This window comes from Mobula birostris, chromosome 28 (assembly GCF_030028105.1).
Source record: "Mobula birostris isolate sMobBir1 chromosome 28, sMobBir1.hap1, whole genome shotgun sequence".
Lineage (NCBI taxonomy): Eukaryota > Metazoa > Chordata > Chondrichthyes > Myliobatiformes > Myliobatidae > Mobula > Mobula birostris.
Window position 1 is genome coordinate 2,020,234 of NC_092397.1, and position 8,713 is coordinate 2,028,946.

Below are 8,713 nucleotides of genomic sequence, written 5' to 3' on the forward strand. Positions count from 1 at the left end.
CCCTCCAGTTTCCCTTTTCGTTCCCTTTCTCCCAGAGTCTGCTGTCCACCCCTAACAGATTCCATCTTCTTCAGCTCTTTGCCTCTCCTTGTTATCACCTCCCTCTCCCACCCTCCTGCCTCGTTATCACCCCCCACTCCCACCCTCCTGCCATCTCCTGCCCCATTATCACCTCCCTCTCCCACCCTTCTGCCATCTCCTGCCCCGTTATCACCTCCCTCTCCCACCCTTCTGCCATCTCCTGCCCCATTATCACCTCCTTCTCCCACCCTCCTGCCTCGTTATCACCTCCCACTCCCACCCTCCTGCCATCTCCTGCACTACTATCACCTCCCTCTCCCAGCCTCCTGCCTCAATATCACCTCCCTCTCCCACCCTCCTGCCATCTCCTGCCCCATTATCACCTCCCTCTCCCACCCTCCTGCCGTCCTGCCATCCCCTGCCCCGTTATCACCTCCCTCTCCCACCCTCCTGCCTGTTATCACCTCCCTCTCCCACCATCCTGCCTCTTTATTGCCTCCCACTACCACCCTCCTGCCATCTCCTGCCCCGTTATCACCTCCCTCTCCCAACCTCCTGCCCTCCTGCCCCATTATCACCTCCCTCTCCCACCCTCCTGCCATCCCCTGCCCTGTTATCACCTCCCTCTCCCACCCTCCTGCCTCATTATCACCTCCCTCTCCCACCCTCCTGCCTTGTTATCACCTCCCTCTCCCACCCTCCTGCCTCATTATCACCTCCCACTCCCACCCTCCTGCCATCTCCTGCCCCGTTATCACCTCCCTCTCCCACCCTCCTGCCCTCCTGCCCCACTAACACCTCCCTCTCCCACCCTCCTGCCCTCCTGCCATCTCCTGCCCCATTATCACCTCCCTCTCCCACTCTCCTGCCTCGTTATCACCTCCCACACCCACCCTCCTGCCATCTCATGCTCCTCTCACTCCATCCCCATCACTCTTATTGTGGCTCCTTCGCTCTCCCTTTCCAGCCCTGCGGAAGGTCTCGGCCGGAAACGTCGGGCGTCCGTCTCCCTCCATACATCTCAGACACAGGAGACTGTGCAGACGCAGGAAACGCAGAGCAACACACAACATGCTGGAGGGACTCAGCGGGCCAGGCAGCGTCTATGGAGAGGAATAAAGTGTCGACGTTTCAGGCCGAGGCCGTTCCTCAGGACTGCAGAGGAAAGGGGACAGAGGGAAGAATAAGAAGGCGGTGAGAGGAAGGAGGGCAAGCTGGCAGGTGAATGGTGAAGCCAGGCGTTCCATAGGCAAATGCATTGAGCCTGCTGGTGGATCTCGGCAGCAGTCAATCAGTACCTGCTGCTCCTCACCACTCCAAGTGATGGGGTGACGGAGCCAAGAACTAAAAACTGGTGAATCTCACTCCACCAGTCACCGTGACAGATTAGGAATGGAGCGTCCGCTGGAGTTCGTCCTGCCAAGCAGGATTACTGCAAATTACAATGGTCTCCTGGTGATGACAAATGTTTATAACCCTCAGGTCTTATCTCAGTGATACCTGGAGACCCTGTCAGTCCAGCTCCACCAGAGGCTGGAACCGTTGACCTCAACGTCTCTGCTGTCCACCACCTGGTAGGCTGACCTTTGTCCATCTGGGCAGTGAGTACAGGTGGAACGTTTTGCTGCTGTCCGAGCTTGAAGGTCAAACCCTTGATCGGTGAGACCTAGGATCAAGGGTCAAAGGTCCAACCTGTGACTGGTAAGTTCTGGGGTCGAAGCCCGATCCTCAAACCCTTGTTGATCTGGGATCAAGAGTCAAAGGTCAGACCTGTTATCAGCGAGCCCTGGACTCAAGGGCCAAAGGTCAAACCCGTGATGATTGACAGCTGGAGTTGAGGCCTGAAGGTCAAATCCTTGATGAGAGATTCCTGGGGTTGAGGCCCAGAGCTTAGTGATTCCGGAGGTCAGAGGCTCAAAGGTCAAAGCTTGTCAAGAGGTCAGAGGTTTAATGGCTGCGAGTCCAGGCCATGTCCGGTGACTGAGAGTCTGTGCCAAGGACTGGAATCCCAGAGGTGGCCTGTCCTGAGACCGGAGGCCTGACTGGGTGAATGGGAGGGTGAGAAAGTGGCTTCTTTCACTGTTGTTGACCTCTTTTGTTGTCCCTGAGCATTATGGGAAAGCTATTTTGGCGCTGGAATGGGTGGTGACACTTGGGTCCTGCCGCCTCCCCCCCGCAGTAGGGCCGTTGACGCACCCCACTGTTCACTGTTAAATAAATCTCAATGTGAATCTGAGCGCTATAAGGCGCTGGTGAGATGACCTGCGAGACCTGTGTACAGGACTTGGTCGCTCTGTCAGAGGAAAGACAACATTAAACCGGAGAGGATGAACGAGAATGACGCCAGACTTGATGGCCTGAGTTATACGGAGAGGTTGGGCAGGCAAGAACTTTATTCTCTGGTGTAGGAGACTGAGTGGTGACCTTATAGAGGTGTGTAGAACCATGAGGGACACAGATAGGGTGTAGGGGACTGAGTGCTGAGCTTATAGAGGTGTGTAGAACCATGAGGGACACAGACAGGGTGTAGGGGACTGAGGGGTGACCTTATAGAGGTGTGTAGAACCATGAGGGACACAGATAGGGTGTAGGGGACTGAGTGCTGAGCTTATAGAGGTGTGTAGAACCATGAGGGACACAGATAGGGTGCAGGGGACTGAGGGGTGACCTTATAGAGGTGTGTAGAACCATGAGGGACACAGATAGTGTGTAGGGGACTGAGTGCTGAGCTTATAGAGGTGTGTAGAACCATGAGGGACACAGACAGGGTGTAGGGGACTGAGGGGTGACCTTATAGAGGTGTGTAGAACCATGAGGGACACAGATAGGGTGTAGGGGACTGAGTGCTGAGCTTATAGAGGTGTGTAGAACCATGAGGGACACAGATAGGGTGCAGGGGACTGAGGGGTGACCTTATAGAGGTGTGTAGAACCATGAGGGACACAGATAGGGTGTAGGGGACTCAGGGGTGACCTTATAGAGGTGTGTAGAACCATGAAGGACACAGATAGGGTGTAGGGGTCTGAGGGGTGACCTTATAGAGGTGTGTAGAACCATGAGAGACACAGATAGGGTGTAGGGGACTGAGGGGTGACCTTATAGAGGTGTGTAGAACCATGAGGAACACAGATAGGGTGTAGGGGACTGAGGAGTGACCTTATAGAGGTGTGTAGAACCATGAGAGACACAGATAGGGTGTAGGGGACTGAGGGGTGACCTTATAGAGGTGTGTAGAACCATGAGGGACACAGATAGGGTGTAGGGGACTGAGGAGTGACCTTATAGAGGTGTGTAGAACCATGAGGGACACAGATAGCGTGTAGGGGACTGAGGGGTGACCTTATAGAGATGTATAGAACCATGAGGGACACAGATAGGGTGTAGGAGACTGAGTGCTGAGCTTATAGAGGTGTATAGAACCATGAGGGACACAGATATGTACCAGACAGTGGTGAAACCAGTATCCCCAACATGAGTTGACGCTGGGATGTGACTATGTGGGATGGGTGTACGCTGAGTCCTGTCCCTCCCATGTGCACACTGACAGATCCACTGAAACCCTTGGCAGTTTTAGTAGCGCTGAGGCAGTAAACTACAAGCCAATAATTGGAATATGTCACTGGAGCTTGCGATATGTAATTAATCACCTCTTAAGGATCTTTACACAGTGACTCTGGGCCAGTGAATTAATATCACTCTCCATGTCGCATTAGGACGACCACAGAGTGCCAGACATATCTCCTTAGCTGCCAACCCTGTCAGCAATCTGGAGACGCAGCCATTGCGATTCTGTCGGGCGGGCTGGATGGCCGGAGGTTCCGAAGGCAGAAAGCACACAACAGGTCAGGCAACGTCTGTGGAGAAATTGGGGTTGACGTAGAGTACGGAATGTGGAAAACATGGAACCCAGAACGCACCGTAGGGCACAGTTCAGAGTTCAAAGTACATTTATTGTCAGAGAATTCATGCAGTGTACAACCCTGAGGTTCGTCTTTCCACCGACAGCCACAAAACAAAGAAACACCATGGAACCCGTTCACAGAAAAAAAATCAAACATCCAATTTGCACAAAGGAACAAATCACAAAAAGGAGTGAAAAACATTAAACCTCAGAGTCTTTGAAACAGTTTGGGAACTTAGAACATAGCACAGTACAGGCCTTTCAGCCCACAATATAGTTCTGGCCTTACTACTCCAGAATCAATCTAGCTCTTCCCTCCCACGAAGCCCTCCATTTTTCTATCATCCATGTCCCTATCAAAGAGTCTCTTAAATGTCCCGAATGTATCTGCCTCTCCCACCACCCCTGACAGGACGTTCCACATACCCACCACTCTCTGTGTTAAAAAAAATCCTACCTCAGACATCCCTCCCCCCACCCCATACTTTCCTCCAATCATATTAAAGTTATGCCCCCTCCTATTAACCGTTCCCACCCTGGGATAAAGTCTCCGGCCGTCGTTTCACGGTCTCGTGTTGTTCTGAGGGTGCACTGTGGTCCGGAGGAATGTTGCTCCGTTTAGATGCGTATATGTACGGTCAGGTCGACGATAAACTTTAACTTGCCCTCATCTGTCAGAGCACTGAGTTTAAGAGTTGGGAAGTCATATATAAAACATTCACTAGGGCACCTTTGGAGATTCACACCCTTCTGGGAGAAGGTGTGCAGAGGGACCTTGGGGTCTGCATCCATCACTCCCTGACAGTGACAACACAAGTCAATCAGGCAGCAGGGAAGGGCCACGGCACGCTCGCCTTTATTAGTTGAAGAATTGAGATCAAGACTCAGGAAGTTACGTTGCAACTTTATGAAACTCTAGTTAGGCCGCACCTGGAGTATTGCAGACAGTTCTGGTGGCTGCAGAAGAGGTTCACTAGGATGCTGCCTGGATTAGAGAGCGTGTGCTGTAATGAGGGGTTGTTTTCTCTGCAGGTCGAGGGCAGATCTGATAGGTTCATAGGGTTATGAGGGGCACAGATAGGGTAGACAGCTGGTATCTTTTTCCCAGGGTGGAAACGCCAAAAGGTGAGGGAGGAAAGTTCAAAGGGGATTTACAAGGCAAGCGTCTTTTCACACAGGGAGTGGTGGGAGGAACGGGGAATGGGCTGTCGGAGGAGGAGGTGAAGGAGGTTATGAGACAAGTAGACAGGCACATGAAGAGCCAGGGAATGGAGGGATTTGGGTCACGCGACACCAGATGAAATTGGTTTAATTTGTTCTATTTCTGCAATTTGTTCTTGTCACTGGTAATATCAGAACCCAAGTGCAGAGGAAAGACAGACTCCGATGTAGAGACGGTGAGGAGAGTTTATTCATGATCATTCCGGAAGGACATCGGTGGCTCGGCTGAGCGACAGCGCAAGAAGTAACATTCTCAAAACTAGGACCCCGGGATCAGTGCTAATCAGGCATCCGCTTAAGTAATACAAGTAACATGAAATCCCCAAGCCTATCAAAATAACAAACTTAAACAGAAAGCACCAGGAGACTGGATTGCAAAGAGTGAGCCGCTCGTGAAAAGCGATTACAATTAATGATTCTCCTTAAACAACAAACAGCCAATTCAGATGTTCTAAAACCCACAGAGCACAGTGCTCTCCGGCTCCCCCAACAGGCCCAAAGATCTCATCACAATTCTGGTCACTGGTTATAGGAAGGATGAGGAGAGTGTGTAGGAAGCTGCCTGGGTTAGAGAGCATGTGTTATAACGAGAGCTGGACACACCCGGGTCGTTTTCGCTGGAGTGGCAGGAGCTGAGGGGAGATCTGATGGAGGTTTACAAGGCACAGATAGAGTAGACAGTCAGAGTCTTTTCCCCAGGGTGGTGAGGAATGTAAGTCGAAGATAATTAAGCTGATTGTAGTTCTCTCAAAATGAATCCAGACATTGTATTTGCCTTCCTCACCACCGGCTCAACCCGCGAGCTAACCTTCAGGGAATCCTGAGTCCCTCTGGACCTTCAGTTTCTGGGTCAGCCTGCTTCCCGGGAAAGACTTGCGGCATTCCCTTAACCAGTGACAGAAGAGACTGCGGCATTCCTGCAACAGCTGGCCAGAGGCGGGTGGGGGTGCAGAGCCGCTCCCGGGTAAAAAGGAACCAGCCTAGTCCTTAAATCAGCAGCCAGTAATCTCCAAACAAAACCATCAACATCATTAAAAATTCACACAGACAAAGCCTTTAATCTGCTGGTTTTTTTTGGATGTTCATATCTTTAGTTACACTTTACGAGCAAGAGGGAATTTAATCCTGACTCTGTAAATACTAGAGGAATGCTCTTTCACAGAGCTAATTAGGCCCCTGTCTATTATTTTAGTCTTTCAGCAGATCGGGTGTATTGGGTAATGGGGATTGACGAAGAAGGTGACAAACGCTGGGGAATGCTGCCGATAATGCAATACACCGAGGCACTCAGGCAGACAGAACACAGGTGATTCCCAGTCCACAGAGGCTCTCCCTGTTCCTTTAGAATGCAGGAAACAGAATCCAGCACACCTTTCCCGGGAAGCTCACTGGGCACCACACGGAGGGACTGGAGAAACATGGAACACAGGAGGAGGCAGCATGATAGCGTAGTGGTTAGCACAGCGGTTAACAGTACCAGCGATCCGGGTTCAATTCCCATCACTGCCTGTGAGGAGTGGGCAGAGATTAGTGTAGTGATTAGCACAACGGTTTACAGTACCAGTGACCCGGGTTCACCTGTGGGTTTCCTCCAGTTCAAAGACGTATGGGTTGGAAGGTTCATCTGGTCATTGAAATTGCCGTTAAATCGGGGATTACTGGGTGGCTCAGCTCGAGGGGCTGGAAGGACGTACTGTGTGCTGTATCTAAATAAAATAAATAAGCTTTTAAAAATTAAAAATATAGAACACAGAACAACGAACATAGAACAGTACAGTAGAGACCCTTTGGCCAGGCTATGTTGTGCTGATCGTTAATCTACTCTAACATCAATCTAGCCCTTCCCTCCCACATAATCTTCCATTTTTCTATCACCCGTAAACCTGTTTAAGAGTCTCTTAAATGCCCCTAATGTATCTGCCTCCACCACCACCCCGGCAGGATATGCCACAGACCCACCACTCTGTGTAAAAAAGCCTACCTTTGACATCCCCTCTATACTTTCCTAAAATCATCTAACAATCATGCCCCCTCCTACAAGCCATTTCCATCCTGGGAAAGAGTCTCTGGCTGTCCACATCTTGTGCACTTCTATCAAGCCACCTCTCATCCTCCTTCACTCCAGAAATAAAAAGCCCGAGCTCACTCAACCTATCCTCATAGGACACGCTCTCTCGTCCAGGCAGCATCTCTGCACCCTCTGTAAAGCTTCTACATGCTTCCAATAATGAGGCGACCAGAAATGAACCCAATATTCCAATTGTGGTCTGACCAGAGATTTATAGAGCTGTAACATGACCTCACAGTTCTTGAACTCAATCCCCTCAATCACACCAAACGGTTTCTCAACCACCCTATCAACTTGTGCGGCACCGTTGAGGGATCGATAGATGTGGAGCCCAAGGTCCCTCTGTTCCTCCACACTGCCAAGAATCCTGTCAGTAACCCTGTACTCTACCCTCTAGTTTGACCTTACAAAGTGAACCACTGCACACACTTTTACAGACTTCTATAGAATTTCAATATTGAAAATAAATTTATCATGGCAGTACATAGATAGTGGCCACTTTATTAGGTACACCTATGCGGCTGCTCGCTACTGCAAATATCTAATCAGCCAATCACGTGGCAGCATTTGTGGAGGGGATGGACGGTCAGCATTTCAGGTTGAGACTTCAAAGCCCCGTGGTTTGATTTTCGACCTGCAGGACCACAGGCAATGTTGAATGCCTTTCTTTTGTTCAGGGTAAGTCCCCATGCGTGTGAACTCTCGGCCAGTCGTGGTCTCAGTGTCCCAGGGTGGGGAGAGGTGAGGCTGGAGCAGAGATTTGCCTGTTCAGGGTTTCCGAGGGTTACACAACAACAGTTCTTGGTGCTGAGGCAGAATCATTGTGTCACAGAGTCACGCAGAAAATGGCCCGTAATGACCACCACGTCGTCGCCGCTAGTCCCATTTGCCCGTGCTCGGCCCATAGCCCTCCCGGCCCCTCCCCTCCACGTCCCTATCCAGATTCTCCACATCCCTATCCAAATGTCCATCCACTCCCCTGTCCAGATGTCCATCCGTGTCCCTATCCAGATGCCTCTTCATTGTTGTAATTGTACCCACCCTGCCCCTTCCTCGGGCAGCTCGTTCCAGCTACTCACCTCCCTCTGTGTAAAGAGGTTTCCTCTCAGGTCCTCTCCCCTCTTCTCTTCTGTCCGTGCCCTCTGGATTTGGACTCCCTGACCCTGGGGGAAAGACTGTGACCATCCACTGTACACACACCCCTCATGGTTTTATAAACTTCGATGAGGTCACCCCTCATTCTCCAGGGAATAAAGATCCAGTGTGGCCAACCTCTCCCTGTAACTCAGACCCTCGAGTCCAGCCAGTGTCCTCGTAAATCTCTTCTGCACACTCTCCAGCTCGACAACATCTTTCCTGTGACAGGGTGACGTAGACTGTTGTGGTGACTGCCCACCGTGTCCAACGATGATGGGAAACCTGTGCGGGAGAGTCTGTAAAGTGGAAACACCGTTGCACTGGGCCAGTTCCGCTCTCTTGAGCTCAGAAATCCGGGTCACAAA